Source organism: Euleptes europaea, chromosome 10 (assembly GCF_029931775.1).
Source record: "Euleptes europaea isolate rEulEur1 chromosome 10, rEulEur1.hap1, whole genome shotgun sequence".
In the NCBI taxonomy this organism is placed as follows: domain Eukaryota; kingdom Metazoa; phylum Chordata; class Lepidosauria; order Squamata; family Sphaerodactylidae; genus Euleptes; species Euleptes europaea.
In genome coordinates, this window is record NC_079321.1 from 2,609,626 (window position 1) to 2,632,847 (window position 23,222).

The following is a 23,222-nucleotide window of genomic DNA, read 5'->3' on the forward strand; positions in this document are numbered from 1 at the left end:
AGAACAGAGGCTTGAAAATGTATCTGATTTCAAACTTTCCCATAGTCAGTTAAATTTTAGTCTTTCTTAAACCTGCAAAAGATTAACCCTTGCACCATACAGAGTTTCAGCAACTGGGGAAAAGATTTTCTTTCCCCCCCTGATCTAAAATGGTTGGTTCTATCAAAATACATGAAACATATACCTATCTCTAGTACTGCTCATAGCAAAAAGCTGGCGCAGCAACGCTATTGCTGTAGACAGCGTACCCAGGGCAAAAGGGGTCAGGAAGCTGCCTACTGGAAGCTCCGCCCCTAGCGTGCCCCGGGAATGCCGGCAGGAGGCCAAGCCGGCATGGGCACTTGCGCTCCTCCTGAACTCTTTCCCGCCAAGAGCTTAGGAATGGGCTGATAGTGTCATTATTTTGGTGTTTAATTATTGCCCCTGTAAATTTTTATCACAGAATCATTTGTATCTCGTAGAATCATAGAGTTGGAAGGGACCGCCAGGGTCATCTAGTCCAACCCCCTGCACAATGCAGGAAATTCACAACTACTTCCCACACACACACCCAGTGACCCCCTACTCCGTGCCCAGAAGATGGCCAAGGCGCCCTCCCTCTCGTGATCTGCCGCAGGTCCAGGATCAGCATTGCTGACAGATGGCCATCTAGCCTCTGCTTAAAAACCTCCAGGGAAGGAGAGCCCACCACCTCCCGAGGAAGCCTGCTCCACTGAGGAACCGCTCTAACTGTTAGAAAATTCTTCCTAATGTCTAGACGGAAACCTAGAGGCTGAAACTATTGATTCTGACCAATCTGTTCACTTAGCAGCATAATCATCTTTTCATCACACAAATTAGGGTTACCAATCTCCAGGCGGGGGCTGGAGATTTGGGATTACAACTGATCTCCAGGCGACAGAGATCAATTCACCTGGAGAAAATGGCCACATTGGAAGGTGGATTCTGTGGCATTATACCCATTGAAGTCCCTCCCCTCCCCAAACCCCACCCTCCTCCGGCTCCACCCCCCAAATCTCCAGGTATTTCCTGACCTGGAACTGACAGCCCTAGCCATAGTTTTCCCAGGTACCGGTAGCAGCTCCCAGAAGGAGGGAAAGCTGGACACGGGAGGGGAGTGGCAGATAAGGATAGGTTGGCCAGTCGGTGAAAAAAAAGTAGGAAAACGGGAGAGGCTCTTGGGGCTTTCAGTGGCGGGAAAAAGGAAATAGTGGGGGAGATGAAAATGAGTTGTTCCCCGTTTATAACTTTAAAATTCAGAAGGGAACCACATAGTGTTTGCCATGTAGCCCCCATGCACCACTAGTTTGTTGTTGTTTTTAACTGAAGTATTCACTGGCAGATTTACAGATTTTTTGGGGGAGGGGAATCAGTATTAATATCTGGTCCATCACTTGCTATAGCAAATTTGTGGCTGCTTCTATCTCTTGAAAGCTTTGTTTGGAAGCATCCCCTGTATTTTAGCTGATATTGCATCATGCTGTTAATGTATCTTTTAAAAATAAAGTTAATGAAGTCCGTTCACAGTAGTTTTGATTGCTGCTATTTTCTTGGCTCAGATAATTTAATAGCAATGTGTTTTAATAGTCTAAATGTTCCTGTTAATATTTCTATGGCAGTCTAGTGGATAAGCCCTGAGGAGGAGTCCATCTGCCGTTCTCGTTCAAGAGAGCCAGTGGTTAAGAGCGGTGGTTTGGAGCGGTGGACTCTGATCTGGAGAACCGGGTTTGATTCTCCACTCCTCCACATGAGCATCGGATGCTAATCTGGTGAACTGGGTTGGTTTCCCCACTCCTCCACAGGAAGCCAGCTGGGTGACCTTGGGCTAGTCACACTCTCTCAGCCTCACCTACCTCACAGGGTGTCTGTTATGGGGAAGGGAAGGTGATTGTAAGCCGGTTTGAGTCTCCCTTAAGTGGTAGAGAAATTCGGCATATAAAAACCAATTCTTCTTCTGATGATGTCCTCCGATAATCCCATGCCTTTCATCATGCTCTACATCAAGTTCCTCTAGAATCACAGAGTTGGAAGGGACCACCAGCGTCATCTAGTCCAACCCCCTGCACAATTCAGGAAATTCACAACGACCGCACTCCAGCGACCCCTACTCCATGCCCAGAAGATGGGGGGGGGGGGAAACCCTCCAGGGTCCGTGGCCAATCTGAACATAAGAAAGGCCATGCTGGATCAGACCAAGGTCCATCAAGTCCAGCGGTCTGTTCACACAGTGGCCAACCAGGCCATCTGGCTTGGAAGAAAATTACTTCCTGACCCCAAAGTGGCGATCACCATTACCCCGGGCGTGTAAGATAGGGCCACGAGAGCCAAACACTGACGCAACCCTTCCTGCCCTCCCTAAGTTCACAGAATCAGCATTGCTGACAGATGGCCATCTAGTCTTTTCTTAAAAATTTAAATAAATTCTATGTGAACTACAGTTTATCTGTCTTCATTAAAAACAACAGTATTTACAATATAATTCTTCTTAGCATGTATTTACAGTAGATGCAACTGTTCATTAATGTAAGCGTCTGATGCTCTGAACAGCCAAACATTTTAGCACAATTATTTGATTTGTATTTGTTAGACGTGTTTTTAACAAAATGCTGCTTTCTGTTTAGCATGGAAACAATTCTGTGGCCATTAACCAATTAAAACTACCATCAGAAGATTTTGTGTGTCTGAAAAGGAAACACTGTTAACAAATGTGGCAGTGCTCTGAATTATGCCAGCTGTTCTGTATGTGCGTAGAATGTAAGTTAAAATGCAAATGAAAAACTGACAAGCAGAAAACCAAAAATGGTCTACTGAATCTTAGTTTTAAATTCGCTGTTAATATATGAGTGGAAATTAGAGTGCATTTTCATATAATGATTGTGTGACCTAATTATAGTATTTCCCCCCTGTTTTGTTTTGCTCAAAGAGCTACAATTTCTTTCCATTCTACTCTTCTTTTGAGTCCGTCCTCTAAAACTGCGTGCATCTCAGCTGGTGCATTCTTGTTTCCTTTCCTTTTCTTCCCAGTAATCTAGCTGATACTTTTATAATTTATCTTGTTTTATAGCCAACTGTTGTTGTTTTTTGTTTTTTTAAATCACTTCCTGTTACCCTTGTTAATCAGCTGAAAACATTTTGTTGCCTTGATCTGACTGGATGTTTATTCAGAATATACAGTTAAATTATCAAACGTTTTCCTTCCATAGCGAGTCTTGTGACGCTTTAAGGCTAACAATTGTACTATGGTCTGAACTTAAAAAAAAACCTCCTGCCATAATAAAATTTGATAGTCTTCATGTGCCTTAAGACAGCGTGGTGTAGTGGTTCAGAGCGGTGTAGTGGTTAAGAGCAGTGGTTTGGAGCGGTGGACTCTGATCTGGAGAACTGGGTTTGATTCCCCACTCCTACACATGAAGCCAGCTGGGTGACCTTGGGCTAGTCACGGCTCTCTCAGCCCCACCTATCTCACAGGGTGTCTTGTGGGGAGGGGAAGGGAAGGTGATTGTGAGCTGGTTTGAGTCTCCCTTAAGTGGTAGAAAAACTCGGCATATAAAAACCAACTCTTCTTCTAATGCAGTTACTCCTCTGGATTGCATCCTCCATGTCATCTCAACATCGACTGTTGTGTTTAACAACGAGCTAGAGTTATTCTCTGTTCTTCGCCCCTCATATTGATAATGGAAGCTTAGACGTGTGTGTATGTGTGTATGTCATAAAATCATAGCTGACGTATGGCAACCCCATAGGGTTTTCAAGGCGAGAGACGTTCAGAGGTAGTTTGCCATTGCCTGCCTCTGCATGGGCTGAGAGAGTTCGGAGAGAACTGTAACTAGCCAAAGGTCACCCAGCAGACTTCATGTGGAGGAGTGGGGAAACAAACCTGATTCACCAGATTAGTGTCCGCCGGTCATCTGGAGGAGTGGGGGAATCAAACCCGGTTCTCCAGATTAGAGTCCACTGCTCTTAACCACTACAGCATGTTGGCTTTTGGACAGTCTGAATGTCTGAGAGAACATTGGTGTGAAGGATATTTTTTCATACAGTGTTGATTTTGATCATGTCTATAAAATATGCTAGTATTACTAGGTTTTAGGAACTTATTCGTATTCTCCTTTCCTCCTTTCGGGCTGGGTTGTCATCAGTACGCTAATGACACCCAGCTTTATATGTTCATGGACAGCCATCTGGATTCTGCCCCGGACACATTGGCCAGGTGCTTGGACGCCATGACTGAATGGTTTAGGCAAAGCTGGCTGAAACTAAATCCGTAGAAGACGGAGGTCCTGTGGCTCAGCCGGGGCAGCTCTGGGGTGGGTTGCCGGCTCCCGGCTCTTGACGGCATGTAATTAACATATAAATAAGATTGAAAGAACCCGTCCTGGAGAAGGGACAATACAACAGAATGGAAGTGTCTGTGATGTCCCCATTTTGCAAAAAATTCACACCATAGAATTTGCCTGCTTAGTGACCAGATCCCTAATTCATTGTACAAGGAAAGGAAAGAATAATTAGTGTGAAAAGATGTTCACAATAGCTATAGAGAGAATGTGCAATTATTACTAGTTCTGGGAAATACACCTCTGTCTAGTTCTTAGCCCATTGTGTTCTTGCATCTTGAGAGCCAGCATGGTGTAGTGGTTTGGGCGGTGGATTCTGATCTGGAGAACTGGGTTTGATTCCCCACTCCTCCACATGAGTGGTGGAGGCTAATCTGGTTAACTGGATTTGTTTCCCCGTTCCTCCACATGAAGCCAGCTGGGTGACTGTGGGCTAGTCACAGCTCTCTCAACCCCACCCACCTCACAGGGTGTCTGTTGTGGGGAGGGGAAGGGAAGGAGATTGTAAACCAGTTTGAAACTCCTTTCGGAAGAGAAAAGCAGGGTATAAAAACCAACTCCTCCTCTTCCTCCTCCTCCTTCACTGTGCAGTAGCAAAGAAAATAAAGTATCAAACCACGATTTGTCATAATGTGGTATGTAAAACTTCACTATGCGCAATGATTGAAATGTTGATAGGTGCTTTGTCTTTTCAAGCGATTCAGTTTTGGAAGAGCTTTTCACTCCATTAATCTCCAAGGCTGTAGAACCTTAATTTTATACTCGATTTTCAGAGATTTGGGTCTTCCAAATACAACTTTGCTTACAGTAAATGTTCAGAATAGCTTTTTTTAAAAAGCTGAATGCGTCAGATGCTGGCTTTATATCAGATGCAAAACAGATGCAGTATAATCAATAAATCTCATGCTTACAGATTTGAGGTTTAATGGGCTATGCTAATTATATTATGTCATACCTAACCAAGTAATCAGAAAACATATTTTTCCCGTTTTACAAGATGTGTTGTTCTTCGAGTTCTGAAACTTAATATGCTTGTAGATCACGATGGGTAGCCATGTTAGTCTGTAGCAGTAGAAAAGAGCAAGAGTCCAGTAGCACCTTAAAGATTAACAAAACGTCTGGCAGGGCATGAGCTTTCATGAGTCACAGCTCACTTCTTCAGATACACTTCCTAGAAACAGTTGGCAGGCACCAGGAAAGGGAAACCTGACTCTAAGTAATGTTCAAACATATAATCCCCCCCTTGGGTAGCGCTTCACACCGTGGGCTTACATTTGAGTTTTTGACATACAGTAGGTTTTTGAATGAATTCACTTTCACGTAGTACTCTAAGGCTTCTGTTGATGTTTGATGTTTGGGGAGGTGCTGTGGCTCAGTGGTAGAGTATCTGCCTGGCATGCAGAACATCCCCGGTTCCATCGCTAGCATCTCCAGTTAAAGGGACTAGGCAGGTAGGTGATGGGAAAGACCCCTGCCTGAGACCCTGGAGAGCCACTGCCGGTCTAAGTAGACAGTACTGGCTTTGATGGACCGAGGGTCTGATTCAGTATGAGGCAGCTTCATGTGTTCATGTGATCTGGGGAATAAAGTAAGCGTTGCTTTATTTAAGAGGTTTGTTCCTTTAGATAAAGGCAAACCCACTGCACAATATGCTGCAGCCTAATTTATGGATGCAGGTGACAGTTACCATGCAGTGATAAAGTTCACTCAGGTGTGTTGCAAAAGTCTCACAGGATTGCTCTTAAGATAAAGGAGATGAGAACTGTGAGCAGTTGGTGCTCCGCAACCCATAATATTTAAGCTCCAGGAGCAGCGTGCTGTAATGTAGCATTAGCTCAGTCCTCCCCTGCTCTTTAAATTTTTGAGTCACATCTTTGAAATGAGCAGTGCTGCTTCTCATCGGCCACAGGAGCTGCTGCAGCACAGAGGAAATGTCCAGTTGCATTTGTTGTATTCTCCTTTCCCTTCTGTTTCTGTGTCAGTCTTTTAGATCGTGACTGTTATCCTGGTAATGCATATTGTGCTTCAAGCTTGCACATACGTGGATTTGACAAACCGGGCAGCAGGCTTAATGCTAAGAGTCTGTGACAGAAGACGTTTTCAGGGCAGAGTAATCTACGGTGCAAGAATTTCTCTTGGCATGGACAGGTGCATCTCAAGAGGATCGTGTGAGGATTCTCTGCTTGATTGTCTGAGTTTTCAGAGCTTGAAATCTCATCTTGTATTGTCTACTGCAGACCCTGAGTGACTGGTTGTAAGCATCTTGGGGCTGGAAACCAAAGCATAGCAGTAGAGGATGGCAGGAAGACTGAGGAGAATGCTTCTCTGTTTTTAGAACAAGACTGGTGCATTTTTCTGATAAACCCTGAAGAGATTGAAGTAACATTTTGCATAACTATCAAAGATACTTTTCCCTTAGTGCAGTCTCTGTAATTCCAGTGAGGTAGCCGTGTTAGTGTGTTGCCCCAAAGAATTAATTCGTGTCACAGGATGTCCAAATCTCAAGATGTCATAGTTCCTCTGTACACTGCATTGGTCAGGCCGCACCTGGAGCACTGTGTGCAGTTCTGGAGACCTCATTTTGAGAAGGATGAGGGCAGAATCGAGCGGGTGCAGAGAGCGACGAGGATGATCAGGGGCCTGGAGACCGAGCCCTGCGAGGAAAGGCTGAGGGAGCTGGGAATGTTTAGTTTGGAGAAGAGGAGGTTGAGGGGGGACATGATTGCTCTCTTGAAGTATTTGAAGGGATGACACTTAGAGGAGGGCAGGGAGCTGTTCTTGCTAGCAGCAGAAGATAGGACTCGCAACAATGGGTTTAAATTGCGGGTGGAAAGGTGCTGGCTGAATACTAGGATTTTTTTTTTACAGTGAGAATAGTTCACTGGTGGAATCGGCTACCTATGGAGGTGGTGAGCTCCCCCTCTCTTGCAGTCTTCAAGCAGCAGCTGGACGAACACTTGTCAAGGATGCCCTAGGCTGATCCTGCATTGAGTAGGGGGTTGGACTAGATGGCCTCTATGGCCCCTTCCGACTCTGTGTTTCTATGACTCTTCATTAGTGTCATAGCATTAGTTGTCACTGCGTTTTTTTCTTACTCATAAGTTTTTATAGTGTTGATCTATTTAGGTGGATGGTTTGTGGCAGTTTTATTAAGATGATATTGTAATATGTGTTACCAGATGATACGCCAATGTCACTTTACGCTTTTGCTTTATGAACTGTAGTGCAAAGCTTATTTGTTTATTTATTTAGAACATTTTAGTGCTGCTTCTCCAGGAACCTACCCAAAGCAGCTTACAAAAAAGAAAAAAAGAAAACATTAAAAGATATCAACTAAAATCCAGCATGTAAAAAGCCCCAGCACAGCATAAACGTGTAGATCATAAAAACAGGCTATAGGCAGTTTAGTATAACAGTATCCAGGCTAAAATAGTATTCAAAAAAATCAGCCCCTTAGTTAAAATCCTGGACAAACAGAAGCATTTTGGCCTGCCACCTAAAAGGAAGCAAAGTTTGCGCCAGGTGAGTCTCGGGGGGAAGGGCATTCCATAAGCCAGGTGCCACTTTTTCTACTGAATGATGCTGGTTTAAAATAGGTTGCACCGTTGAGGAATCATTGGACAGCTTTCAGGGCAATAAAGCAAAAAAGTAATAATAATGCCAAAGAAGATTGGAGGGGGGTGGGCGTTCGGAGCTTATTGAAGATGCCTTGAAACAGAAATGTTTGGCCTGGTATTGATGCGCATCCCTGTCAGAGAATTCTAACATGCTCCATATTCTCACCACAGCATCAGTATAACACTCTGCAGAAGATCTTCTTTAAAGGACAACACAAGTTCATTTAAAATTCTGTCCAAACCGCTGAAACGTGAAGAACATAACTGGTAACAGATAGTATCAACTTGTATTAGATGTACCTGACTTGCCATTTTATATTAAGAAACACATTGATCTAGTTGAGAGGCTTTGGGTAGTTTAATATCGATGCCAAGAAAAGATAAGACTGGCAGAAGGGATGCAGGGAAGGCAGAAATGCACTGAAAGATCCGAAGTAGAACGTGATGTAAAACTGGATCTTGAGGAGTGCGGGAATGGGGGACAGGGGTGTTACACGGAGACACCTGGCAAATGTAGGCAGTGTGTAAAGCTTTGCTATAGGTCTCCTAAGACTTGCGTGTAAATTCAAGACAGCAAAATGTATGGGAATGCCGTTATGTATGGGAAAGCAAGTGTGGTGTAGTGGTTAAGAGCGGTGGTTTGGAGTGGTGGACTGATCTGGAGAACCAGGTTTGATTCCCCACTCCTCCATGGGAGCGGCAAATGCTAATCTGGTAAACCAGGTTGGTTTCCCCACTCTTCCACATGAAGCCAGCTGGGTGACCTTGGGCTAGTCACAATCTCTTGGCCTCACCTACCTCACAGGGTGTCTGTTGTGGGGAGGGGAAGGGAAGGTGATTGTAAGCTGGTTTGATTCTTCCTTAAGTGGTAGAGAAAGTCGGCATATAAAACCCAACTCTTCTTCTTCTGAATGATAAATGTTGTGGAATAAGTAAGTTGACCGTCTTTTCAAATAGTAGTGGGGTAAGATGTCTTCCTAATGTTTCTTCTTTACATTGTATTTAATTTATACAGTGGGGAACCAGAGCAGCTTACAGCATTCTCCCTTCATGTTATCTTCACAACAGTCCTGTGAGGTAGGTTATGCTGAGAGTGACAGGCTCAAGTTCACCCAGTGAGCTTCCATGGCAGAGTGGGGATTCAAACCTGAATCCTGGTCTGATACTGTAACTACTATGCAATACAGGCATTGAACCTCCAGAGGAATATGTGCACAAGTTTGTGACTGTCTAGCTAACGTTTTGTGAGGCTGCTGTTATAATGGCCTTGACAGAATTTCGGTGGTGTATAAATCTGTATGTATTAAATTATTTAAAATGTCATTAACTGGGGGAAGGGGGAGGACTCAACGTAGGACTTCATATTTCTGTTTTTAAATGTTGCACTGGCTTGAGAGATTGGGGCCCTCTTTAGTTCCCAAAGCTGCCGGCGTGATTTACTGAAACTAATATTGTATGCGCAGTAACAATGCTCACATGCCAATCGATAATGGTACTTTAATTAAATATTTATACACAGAACCCGTTGAAGAGAAGCAGCCACGTTCTCTCTTGTTGTGGGTTGTGTGGGTATGGCACCACAGATAAACAACTTAACTGCAAATAAAGAGGGCTGGTAATGCAGACCCCCCCCCCCCAGGCCCCTTTGGAAATGTAAATACCACTTCATTCTAATTTGGCAATGGAGTTTGATGCAACTCTGTAGACAGATTACAGGCCAGTTGACAATACGACACCATTTCATTCCTCATCAGTTGGTTGCTCAGCACTGACAATTTTCGGTAGCATGTGTAAATTGACTCTCTTGAACAGCATTGCGTTTGAAGCGATGTGAAGTGTTGTGGAAGCTCTGCCTGTGATATTTGGGATGGCTGAATTGCATGTGCAATACCGAAAACATTGGATACCGAAAACATCAAGTGATAAACATGCGTGTGCGCCGCACTGATTAAAGTGAATACAACTTCTGGGAGAGGAGACAATGATTGTGACACAAGATACCTGTCAGCATAAGAAATGTATCAGACCCCGTCTCTCTGGTTGTTTGCAGTCGTTTCCACATTGTGTTTTTTTCCCTTAGCCGTAATACACCTTCAGATAACATGGAGAAGGACTGAGGCCTCTTTGCAAATCAGACACAGGTATAAATCTAGAGATGCCAGCCCCGGGTTGGGAAATACCTGGACATTTTTTTTGGGGGGGGGGGCAGCCTGAGGAGGGCGGGGTTTGGGGAGAGGAGGGACTTTAATGCAGTCAAGTCCAATTGCCAATGTGGCCATTTTCTCCAGGTCTGAACTGATCTCTGTTACCTGGAGATCAGCTGTAATCCAGGAGATTAGCCACCACCTGGAGGCGGGCAACCCTAGTATAATCCTATATTCTCTGGCATACTAGAGATTTGCAGGTGAACTCCCATAAACCCAAGTTATCATGTTTGATGTAGGCTTGATGTAGACCAATGCCGATTTCTCCACGCCTGCTACCCCTCTGCGTATCACACCTGTTCCAATCCTGCCTCCTAATGTCATTTACTTGCTAGTGACATTGACATGTTATTGCCATTGGGTGTGTGAATTCACTCTTCTCTACTTGTAAGGGAGATCTGGCTGCAACATCTGTCACCCCATTGATCGCCAGGGTTGATTTGGCTGATCTGGCTGGCTAGGCGGGTGTCCCCTCCCTCCCTCATCGCTCTAGGTTCGACCCTCCCGAAGCTGCGCACTCGAAGGAAGAGGACAACCACATGAAGCTGCCTTATACTGAATCAGACCCTTGGTCCATCAAAGTCAATATTGTCTACTCAGACCAGCAGAGGTCTTTCACATCACCTACTTACCTAGTCCCTTTAACTGGAGATGCCGGGGATCGAACCTTCTGCATGCCAAGCAGATTCTCTACCACTGAGCCACAGCACCTCCCCAATGGAACACTCCCCAACCATCCCAGATGGAAGGAGTGTACCGTTCTTCGGTCAAGGGTATACTTAAGGATACTCGATACTTCTTCGGTCAAGAGTGTACTTAAGGATAGATGGACTCACATTCTGGCTGTATCTGAAGAAGTGAGCTGCATCCCACAGACGTTCACACCCTGCCAGAAATTTTGGTAGTCTTTAAGGTGCTACTGGACTCTTGCTCTTTCCTACTGATGTAGACTTGAGTAGTTGTATTCCGGTAATCTGCATTCCAATTCTATTTCATAGGACAAGAAAGGATGCCCAGAATTTAGAATTGTACCTTAGCATTTTGGGCTCCCTGTTGCTAGGAGATAGTCACTCCTGTGATTGAGTGGAGGTACAGACTAGGATTCTAAAAGCTGTGCATACAGGCTCAAAAATTTCTGCACGTACTCTCCAAATTAACCATTCCAGGTGCATCAGCCTGTTCCCAATCCTTAACCCATTTTTACTTTGCTTGCCCTATACACACATCTAAGTATCTGGGTCTGGAATATGATCCTGCATATTTTAATAAATTCAAGAGAAGTACACGACTGCAGCATCCTAAGCAATATGGATACTTACTAGAGTTGCCAGCTCCGAGGTGGGAAATACCTGGAGATTTCGGGCGTGGAGTCTGAGGAGGGTCGGGTTTGGGGAGGGGATGGACTTCAGTGGCATAGAGACCAATTTCCAAAACGGCCATTTTCTCCAGGTGAACTGATCTCTGTCGCCTGGAGATCAGTTGTAATCCCAAATCTCCAGCCACCACCTAGAGACTTGTAACCCATATACTTACATGATTTGTGTGATGAAAATATGATTATGCTGCTAAGTGTACAGAATGGTCAGAATCAATAGTATCAGCCTCTAGGAAATGAGGATTAACGATGTAACATTCATCACAATTTTAGTTTCAAATAATATTTTGATTATGATTTGTAGCAGTGGTTTTCAGTGCTACAGCTTTGAGAGTGTGGTGTTCTTAATATTTCTCTGCACGCACAAATCGTAATATCAATGAATTCATTTAACAATTGCAGTGTGTCTGCCAGCTGAGATCTTCAGTGGAGGTCCTTCAAGTGTTCCTGCCTTTCAAAGGTTGATTATGGCCTTCTTGGTGGTTGTGCCCTGATTGTGGAACATTCTTTTTTTTCACTACACATATTACCTTTTGGGCTTTACCTGCAATGTTCAATGTTTGCCTTCGGCAGCTAATTGTTGTGAAGTATAGTTCATTTTAGGAATGATTAATGCTGCTGCTTGGGTTGGCTTGATTATAACTTGGGCTATCAAAGATAGGACATTTTGGAGGACTTTCATTCATAGGGTCGCCATAAGTTGGGAGCGACTTGACGGCACTTAACACACACACACACACACACAACTTGGGCTAAGTATATGTTTTGTGCTGATTCCACTTGGATTACTTAATATCTGGTTCTTTTACCATGTTGAACTGCTAGTCAACTTGGTGGAGATTTTAATGTCTTGGTTGTTGATTATGGATTTTTATGGGTCTTGTAAGGTACCAAGCTCTGCTCACGACCTGTGTTCAATCCCGATGGAAGTCAGTTTCAGGTAGCAGGCTCAAGGTTGACTCAGCCTTCCACCTTCCAAGGGTGGTAAAACGAGGACCCAGCTTGCAGGGGGTAAAGGGAAGATGACTGGGGAAGGCAATGGCAAACCACCCCGCAAACAAAGTCTGCCTAGTAAACGTCGGGATGTGACGTCACCCCATGGGTCAGGAATGGACCCGGTGCTTGCACAGGGGACTACCTTTACCTTTAAGGTACCTTGGAGGTGTTTAATAGCAACAGGGTGTAAAAGAGGGGTAGTTCCCCACAGGGCCATCCTGAGCAGTTTCAGAGGGGAGCCATGTTAGTCTACAGTAGAAGAGTTAGATTCGAGTCCACGAGCACCTTAGAGGCCAACAAGAAGTTCAGGGTATAAAGCTTTCAAGAATCAGTGCCCTCTCAGGGGTATCTGACGAAAGGGAGCTTTGACTCTTGAAAGCTTATACTTGTTGGTCCCTAAGGTGCTACTGGATTCGAGTCTAGTATCTTAAGCAGCATTACACCTTTATAAGCTTGCTTATTTCAGTCGACTCAACTCTGTTTAGGATTGCTCTGCGAATCGCCTAATAAGTCACACTCCTTTAATTTCAACAGAATGAGCAGTAGCTTTTGGGAACTGAGACATAAATCATCCGTGCTGTAATATTTCAGAGCATATGAAGCCCGTGGCATCAGAATGACAACCCCAGCTTTAATAAAGTTGTTCTTAATTTAACTAATCTGCTGTTTTAGTGCGTTTTTCTAATTGCATCATATATTGAAGGCCCTTTATGGTACTTCCAGGGAGAAAAGTTAATATCGTTACATTAAAATTGTGTGTTCATTTGGTTTTTCTTCCTATAGATATCGTAATTTGATGCCCTCGTTAACAGGCACATGACTACTCAATAAGGCAAATAAATAGTGCCTGTAGGCAGCTATAAGAGTTTACCTGCCAACCACCAAAGCAGGAGAACTCAGAAGTGAGCGAATATCCTTCCTAGTTCAGCATCTATGGTAGAGGAATTGTCTTGCATTTCCTGGCTGGCTTAGAATACCATCTTGACATTATTCATTCAGTAGCTCTGAACAAGCAAGAGCAGCAAGTGACAAACTCCTGTTGGTGGCTAATCCCCAATTATAGAACTTCTTTCCCATGGAGGTTCGCTGGAACATTTTTTAAATTTTTATTTATTTTTCGATTTATACCCCTCCCTCTATCCCTGGCCGAGGCTGTGCTCAGGGCAGCTAACGTGTAACCCCTTCTTGTTTAGAAGAAGAAGAGTTGGTTTTTATATGCCGACTTTCTCTACCTCTTAAGAGAGACTCAAACCAGCTTACAATCACCTTCCCCTCCCCACAACAGACACCCTGTGAGGTAGATGAGGCTGAGAGGGAGTGACTGGCCCAAGGTCACCCAGCTGGCTTCATGTGGAGGAGTGGGGAAACCAATCCAGTTCACCAGATTAGCCTCCACCGCTCATGCAGAGGAGTGGGGAATCAAACACAGTTCTCCAGATCAGAGTTCACCACTCCAAACCACTACACCATGCTGGCTCTACACCACGCTGGCTCTGGTGTTTAGGTTTTGTTTCAGAGGATAGCCATGTTGGTCTGTGGTATAACAGCTAGATTCAAGTCCAGTAGGACCATTGGAGCCAACAAGATTCTTGGGGTATAAGCTTTCAAGAGTTAAAGTATCTGATGAAGGGAGCTTGGCAGTTTATGCCCAGAAATCTTAGTGGTCTCTAAGGTGTTACTGGACATGAATCTAGTTATTTCAGTTTAGTTTATTGTCATTTAGCAGTTTTTTTCCAAGTTTGTCAACTTCAGCTTTTTTAGGAGAAAGCTAGGTTTCAAATGTCTTAAATAGAATCTACATAGGGTGGCAGCGTATTTGTTATTTTGGTTCTAGTTTTGCCCTACCCTTTGGCTCAGAAAGGCTTGTGGGCAGTTTTCCCACAGATACTTCTGTCTCCAGGGGGCTCACAATCGAAGCAATTAACAAGTTTGGGGGATGAGGCCAAATTAATTTTTAAAAGGCTCTTTTTTATGGACATAACAATGTAAAGTGATTAAGCGGCTTAATTCTGTCCGTCGTCTCAGTGAGAACAAAACAAAGACGGATGTGGAAATTAAAAGCCTGAAAAGGGCCCCTAGGATAGTTGCAGGGAGTAAACTGCAGTCTTCCTCTTTAGCTGTCAAATGACAACGCTGTAGCTCTCCCACAGCCTGCAGGATGGAAGTGGAAAGTACCATCAAGTTGCTGCTGACTTGTGGTGACCCCGTAGGGTTTTTCAAGGCGAAATGCATTTGGAGATGGTTTGCCATTGCCTGCCTCTGTGTAGCAACCCTGGACTTCTTTGGTGGTCTCCCATCCAAGTATTAACCAGGGCTGGTCCTGGTTAGCTTCTGAGATCTGACGAGATCAGGCTAATCTGGCCAATCCAGGTCAAAGCAATAGACGTTCAGAGGTGGTTTGACATTGCTTGCCTCTTCCTTGGGGGTCTTCCATCCAAGCACTAACCAGGGCCAACGCTGCTTTCGAGATCTGATGAGATCGGGCTTGTCTGGGCTATCCAGGAAGAGATGAACAGTGGTGGTTTGCCATTGCCTGCCTCTGCGTAGTAACCCTAGACTTCCATGGCGGTCTCCTATCCAAGTACTAACCACGGCTGGTCCTGCTTAGCTTCCAAAATGTGATGAGATTGGGCTAGCCTGGGCAATCCAGATCAAAGCAAGAGACATTCAGCGGTGGTTTGCCATTGCCTGCCTCTCTGTTGCAACATTAGACTTCCTTGGGGGTCTCCATCCAAGTACTAACCAGGGCCAACCCTGCTTAGATTCTGAGACCTGATGAGATTGGGCTAGCCATACCTCTCACGATGCTAAAAAAATGGCGTCGTGTACCCCTGCCATGCTGTACATGGCAAGTCCCAACAGTTGTCAAAAGGGGGTGTGGTTTGTGGTGGGCAGCCTCTCGCTCAGAGCCTTGTGGTTGAAGAGGGGCTGCAGAGGGGCATGGGCTGGATGAGGCAAGAGCTCAGCCCCACAAGTGGTGGGGTGTCCACATTCAAAGTTCCTCCCAGAAGGTGGGTAGGTCTCTATTCCTCTTCTCCAGCATCAGCAGCTGCAATGGCCGTCTGTGGTGCTCTCCCTCTTCCAAGCAGTAATAATTTCCGGGGCAGGCTTTTGCGAGGTCGGTTTTCTGGTGAGAAAGGAACTCTGGAGACTTGTGATTTTTTTTTTTTTTTTACAAATACCTTTTTGTTTACAGTTTATAAAACATGAGTAGGGAAGGCACACAAGTAGTCAGGGGTGTCGAATTCAATTGTTACGACCCTCCAGGGTCTCAGGCTGAGGTCTTTCACATCACCTACTCGCCTAGTCCCTTTAACTGGAGATGCCAGGGATTGAACCTGGGACCTTCTGCATGCCAAGCAGATGCTCGACAAACTGAGCCATGGCCCCTACCCTCGTGGGCCGCATAAAACTGTCGGCAAGCTCCAAAACCTTATTTCTGACTAAATTCAAAAATCAGTCTATGCCGGGGTCCCCAACGTGGTGCCTGTGGGTGCCATGACACCCGCTGACAACTTTCCTAGTGGGCCTTTTACCCAGCACGGCTTCTGATTGGCTACCAGAGATTTGATTGGCTGTGCAGATTTTTTAAAAAATTGCTTTGGCAGCAGCTGCCACCACAGCACAAAGAGCTTCACTGTGTGGCTGAAGGCAAGCAGCGGCAACAGGAGGCGGCAATTTTGTGGCTGGCTCCGCCTCCTGTGGCAGCCATTCTGCGACTGCGCCCACTGCGCCGTCTCAGTATTCCGAAGGGGCCCACAGGTTCAAAGAGGTGGGAGATCCCTGGTCTGTGCCTACTAGCTGGGATGTGCAAATATCCCACTAGTTATTAAAGGTAAAGGCCCCCTGTGCAAGCACCGGGTCATTCCTGACCCATGGGGTGACGTCACATCCCGATGTTTACTAGGCAGATTATGTTTATGGGGTGGTTTGCCAGTGCCTTCCCCAGTCATCTCCCCTTTACCCCCAGCAAGCTAGGTACTCATATGACCGACCTCGGAAAGATGGAGGGCTGAGTCAACCTTGAGCCGGCTACCTGAAACCAACTTCCGTCGGGATCAAACTCAGGTCATGAGCAGAGCTTTTGACTGCAGTACTGCAGCTTACCCCTCTGCACCACTAGTTATTAGAGGGGATTAATGAAGCCATTTTTGCCCACTGTGAAGCTTTGGACTATACAGAACCTTGAGAGAAGGGGCTATTTTGCATAAGCAGAGTTCGTTTTTAACCGTATATATATATATGCGTGCGCCAAGGCACGTTCACCAAAACCTAGAAAACTTTCTTCTCTGCTTAGTCCTTGAGAACAAAACAACGTAAAGTTTCACGGCAGCTTTGGTCCTTAAACATTGGCATTACTTAAATTGAAACAGTTGCTGGGGAAAATAATAAGTGAACAACTTCAAAATACCACATTGTGGTGTATCCCTTTTGAACTGATGGCAGTTTAGCTCCAGATGTTAGTTTACTGATCACATAGTTGCCATATGCGGAGCCTGGCGTTTGCAACAATACTTAGCAATTATTTTTTATTTTCCTGTTAATCTAGTTGTACAGGGGAATAGCTACCCCTTTTTTATTTTGGAGAAGGTAAAATTAACTTCTAAAAAGCTGGTCTGTGCAGAACTTCCAGTTTAAGCCACAATTACCTTGGAGTAGAAATTGTTTTAATTGGAAAAGAAATTAATTCTGGCAGCAAGCCAAGCCTTTTTAGATGTATTTGTCCATGCTGGGCATCAACAATTAAGGACCACATTCTCAAGGGCCCCATTTCACAAATGAAACTTACCACTCAAAGCCTTGGGTCTCTTTGCAAAATCAGGCTTTCTGCGGTTTTGTTATTAGTAATCTCCTAATTGCTCGGTGCTTTTTTTCCTTGGGTTTTTTTGGTGTCCTGAAAGCATTCTTATTAGGTAAGATGAATGAATGCATAGATGCAATGCAGCATGTCCCGTGATACCTTGCTTCCTAATGAAACACCCAGGCAGTCGATGAGACCAGAGGAAGGACGGCGGGGGCGCCACATATTGCTGTCCTGAATAGCGGCATCACATGATAAGAGAAAATGTACATTCAGTGCTTTTGTGTTGCCACAGGTTGTGTTGGGGGCGCACAGCTTTTAAGAGCCTTTCTGACATTTCCTTGTTGAATTTGCTGGGTTGGATCACGGGCTGGCCTCACGGTGTTTTGGATCCAACCTAGTATATAGTCATTACTGAAACAGTTTAACTTCTGGTTTAAAACCACGATGCAGTTCTGAATGTAGGGTATAGATTCATAGCGTTGGAAGGGACCACCAGGGTCATCTAGTCCAACCCCCTGCACAGTGCAGGAAATTCACAACTACCTCCCCCCCATTCACCTGCAGTGACCCATACTCCACACCCAGAAAATGGCAAAAAACAACCTCTAGGATCCCTGGCCAATCTGGCCTGGAGGAAAATTCCTGACCCCAAAGTAGCGATTGGCATCAACCCGGGCATTTGAAAGCCTTCGACAATATTTAGAGAGAGATTTATTTTTAGCGGCCAAGAAAATAACACAACAACTGAATGAATACAACCCCAGGTGTTTCCCAGTCTCATTCTTAGAGTCTTCTTTGGTCAAACATCTTTAAATTAAAAGATTTCACAAGTGAAGCTCATTCTGGAGTGTCTTCTCTTTTAGTATGTTAACTCATTGTTTTTGCTAGTCATTTTATTTTACAAAGTCTTGAGGAATGGACTGATATGGTCCAGAGTGCAATTAACGTACTTCTTATCTGGAATTCTGGAGGTACTTGGTATGCCTAGTTGAGAACTACTGGGGGTATTTTTGTTAATGCTGATAACCTTTTTCTGAGGTTATTCATGCACATTTTGGCAAAATGCAAATTGTCCTTCAATATATAGTAGCTGCTGAAATAATTTTAATTCCCATTTTACATACAAGATTAGATTTTTATACATGTACATTACACAGTAATGACAAAAGTTAGCAATAGTCAGTTGAGGGGTAATGACATTTATATATTCTATCAGTTTAATAACGCTGCAGGGCCAATTGGCCTTTTCATATTCCTATTATGATGAAGATTTAATGCCAGATAAAACAAGTTTCCCGAGAGCTGCAGTTTTAGCTGACCAGAATAAGTTTGCTTGCCTCTTTCACCTTCAGAGACTTATCTAGAGACTTCTAGAACTGTGTGTGGGCAATTTGCTGGCGGACATGGAAAAAGTCGAACTGACAGCGTTAGCTTGGATAACAAAAGGGCCAACTTCGTTTAGTTTTACATCAATCAGGTATCTAGTTTTTTTGGTTCATTTTAATGAGGATAGCTAAAAGATACTGACGGCTGTGGCTTTCTTTATAGAGTCAATCCATCTCATGTTGGGTCTTCCTCTTTTCCTGCTGCCCAAACGTACGGCAATAAAATCACTGCTGAAAATTCTGGGCATCACAGTGAAATGGCTTGGCACCATGCTGACCTGGCACCTGGGGTTTGTTGGGCCTTGACTTAAAGCATTTTAAGATTACTGGGTTTTTTTGCATTAAAATCGGTGCACCACTCCTCTAGCGGGAGTGTCTAGACTCCTCACTTGAAGTAGACTTTAAATTTCAGCAATACCGTTCTAGAAAGCCAGTGTGGTGTAGTGGTTAAGAGCGGTGGTTTGGAGCAGTGGACTCTGATCTGGACAACTGGATTTGATTCCTCACTCCTCCACATGAGTGGTGGACACTAATCTGGTGAACTGGATTTCCCCATTCCTACACATGAAGCCAGCTGAGTGACCTTGGGCTAGTCACAGCTCTCTCAGCCCCACCTACCTCACAGGGTGTCTGTTGTGGGGAAGGGAAGGTGATTGAAAGCCGGTTTGATTCTTCCTTAAGTGGTAGAGAAAGGCGGCATATAAAAACCAACTCTTCTTCCTCTTCTTCCTCCTTCCTCCTCCTCCTTCTTCTGTTGATGTTTTAAGGATAGAGCCACATAAGGTAAACACCTTCATTAATTGATTGGATGCAATTATGTACAGTATTGCAGAGCTTGCTGGAGTTTTTGCAGTTTTGTAATTATGTTAGGACTTCTTAAAACTTGGCACAGCTTGCCTTTGGCACAGATACAATGAAAAACAAGAGTTTTTGCTTGACAGCTAGCACTCCTTAGCGTGAGGAAGCGGCTTCATCGTGGAACTGAGGTTGCCATTTCCATCTCTCTCTTTAATTTTGTTTCCCTTGGAAGAGACGCAAGTGATGCAAACATTCATTATAATTGTATGTGAGACCAGGATTCTGTGCATTTGTAGCGAGGAAAAAATGTTCTGAGCCACACAGATGCAGCTGTGATAAAAAAAGAAAAGAAAAATGGAGAACGAGCCAACTGGGTGCTTTAAGGAGAGAAACATAACACAGAGAGAGAGGAGACATGCACCATGAACTCCCAGTGTAGAGTCCCAACGCCCTTGGAAATGTGATGTGATGTTGGCCCCCAGAACTGCTCGTCTTTGCAGGGCAGGAGGACACAGCCCAGAACTGACAGATAGATGGGGGGGGGCATGCTGTTATCAATCAACCTTTATTGGCATATACTCAGAAACATAGCATAAACACTGCATAAAAATCATCTGTCCATACATTTTCAATTTAAATATAATTTAAAATTTGGCCCTAGTCTTGACAACTTCCATCAGAAATTCCGCCACCTTTAATGTGAGTTAAGGGATAGAGTCATTCATTAAAATCTGGCATACGTAGGATTATTGGCTAGGTTTCATTTTATCAATCAAGGGTAGAATTATTTTCTTACAAGGACTGTCGTGCAGAAGACAGTTCATGATTATATGCTGTAGCGTATAATGTTGACTCAAGCCACATACACATAGTCTTTTCTCAAAGGGTCACCTTCCCTTCCCTTCCCCACAACAAGACACCCTGTGAGGTAGGTGGGGCTGAGAGAGCTGTGACTAGCCCAAGGTCACCCAGCTGGCTTCATGTATAGGAGAGGGAAAACCAATCCAGTTTACCAGATTAGCCTCTGCCACACATGTGGAGGATCGGGGACTTAAACCCGATTTTCCAGATCAGAGTCCACTGCTCCAAACCACCGCTCTTAACCACTACACCACACTGACAGATTGTTCTTGATAGCCTCTGTGCAATGCTGATTCTGTGAACTAAGGAAGATCATGAGAGGAAGGGCAGGAAGGATTGCTTCAGTGTTTGGCTCTCGGGGGCCCTTCTTACCAGACCCCTGGTCCATCGAAGTCAGTATTGTCTACTCAGACCGGCAGTGGCTCAACAGGGTCTCAGGCAGAAAAGTATCTTTCACATCACCTGCTTGCCTAGTCCCTTTAACTGGAAATGCCAGGGATTGAACCTGGGACCTTCTGCAAGTCAAGCAGATGCAACGCACCCTGGTCTTGTACTTCAGAATTGGGGAGCTTTTATCATGATTTAAAACTCAAGTCTGTCTTGCCTTCGTCCATTTTACAGGTAGGCTTTTTTTTTCCACTCAGCCCGGAAGACTCGGTTAAACCAGGGAACAAAAAACTTTATTGTTATCTTAGCGGTGTTCCAGAAGCACCCACAGGCTTTGTTTGGCCAAATCAAATATTTCTTTTCATTAGGCCCATACTTTCCGATTCTTCTCGTATCTCGGCTGTAATAAAATGCCGAGTTATGGAGCTAGTTAAAGCTTATTTCAGTGGAGGCGGTATGCATTATTCTGTTTGTTCAAGATACTTCTAACCCACCTTTCTCCGCAAGAGGTTCAAGGTGACATGAACTGTGGGTGGGATATTAACAGTGAAGGCAAGCTTAAAAAAAAAAGTTTGGCTTGCTTCTCATTCCACAATCGCTCTTAGAAATGATTTACATTGCAGCTGTATAATTTGGGTAGTATTGATAAAGGAATAACACTGTGCTGGTGCCGACAAGCATTTTTGTTCCTTAATCTGTACGAGCGAGTCTCACTGGCTCAGCAACTTGATGGTAGAGTGATGTGTGCGAAGGACACCATGTTTCCCTGCTAGCTGGCAGACAGGGTAGGGAAAAAAGCCACTCGGTCTACAAAGCCTTATCTGTGTCAATAAACATCGCCTGGAGGCAGGTATGTAATTAAAGGAGAGGACTAACTGATGATGGATGGATGTTCCAGAACATGCCGAGGCAGAAGGAAGGCAGAAGGATTGTCATAAAGTGCTCGGGAGGTGTATTAATCAAGACTACCCCCCCCCCAGCTTAAAACATGTCAATATTGCAAATGAGGTTTTTCCCCCCAACTACTGTTCTGAACCGCCATTACCTTCCACAAAGAGTTAATACAGAAAATAAAGTTTTCAGCTTCTGTTTTTCCATACTTTTTGCAAGAGTTTTTACCACCAGCTAGCTTTATTTATTTATTTATTTTAAGACATTTGTTAGCCTCCTTTCTTCCTTATGGAGCTTAAGGCAGCCTGTGTGTATGTTAAGTGCCGTCAAGTCGCTTCCGACTCATGGCGACCCTATGAATGAAAGTCCTCCAAAATGTCCTATCTTTGACAGCCTTGCTCAGATCTTGCAAATTGAAGGCTGTGGCTTCCTTTATTGAGTCAATCCATCTCTTGTTGGGTCTTCCTCTTTTCCTGCTGCCCTCAACTTTTCCTATCATGACGGTCTTTTCCAGTGACTCTTGTCGTCTCATGACGTGACCAAAATACAACAGCCTCAGTTTAGTCATTTTAGCTTCTAGGTCAGTTCAGGCTTGATTTGAACTATAACCCACTGATTTGTTTTTTTGGCATTCCACGGAATCCGTAACACTTTCCTCCAACACCACATTTCAAAGAAATCTATTTTCTTCCTATCAGCTTTCTTCACTGTCCAGCTTTCACACCCATACATAGTAATAGGGAATATGATGGCATGAATTAATCTAGTCTTGGTGGCCAGTGACACATCCTTACACTTCAAAATATTTTCTAGCTCCTTCATGGCTGCCCTTCCCAGTCTCAATCTCCTTCTGATTTCTTGGCTGCAGTCTCCCTTTTGGTTGATGGTGGAGCCAAGGAATAGAAAGTCTTCAGCAGCCTACAAAGTAGATAAGATACGTACAATCAAATACATTAAAACCAAAATTTGAAATCATAATTATGCTAGTAAGCATAATCTGCTAGTAACATTAATCAAATATGGACCTTAATAAAACCATCTTCAACTGCCTCCTAAAGATCGAAAGTGAGGGAGCCCGGCACACCTCCCTGGAGAGGCTGTTCCATAATTGTGGAGCTACCATCAAAAAGGCCCTCTCATACCCACTAAAATGAGCTTATTTGATTGATGGGACCGTCAAGAGGACCTCTCCCTGTGATCTTAATTCCCAGGCAGGAATATGATGTGTTCACCATTTGGAACGATTACTTTTCAATTAAGAACGTATCATTCTATCCTAAAGTTAAATTTTAAGTGTCTGATGAATTTTATGAATCCTAATATATATTAGTGTCTGTACTGTGCTTCTGGCTGTCCAAAGCCAAAAACCTTGTATAGGCATGATCTTCATAATCCTTAAAACAACCCTGCAGGGTAGCCAGTACAGTAACTCTCTTTATGAAGACAGTAGGGTAAAGCTGAAATGGTGAGGGCTTCATGGCTAGAGACTTTCACTGAAATAAACAATAGTATCTAGACTGTAGTATGAATCATTCCAGGAAAAGGGGATGGAGGGAAGTAGTAAAAGTTA

General features: G+C 44.2%; 1 protein-coding gene across 1 annotated transcript in view; it reads left to right on the plus strand.

The window, feature by feature from the left end:
- The window catches only part of MACROD2 (mono-ADP ribosylhydrolase 2), a 989,050-nt gene that overhangs the window by 46,107 nt on the left and 919,721 nt on the right, over positions 1-23,222 (plus strand). The window lies entirely within an intron of this gene.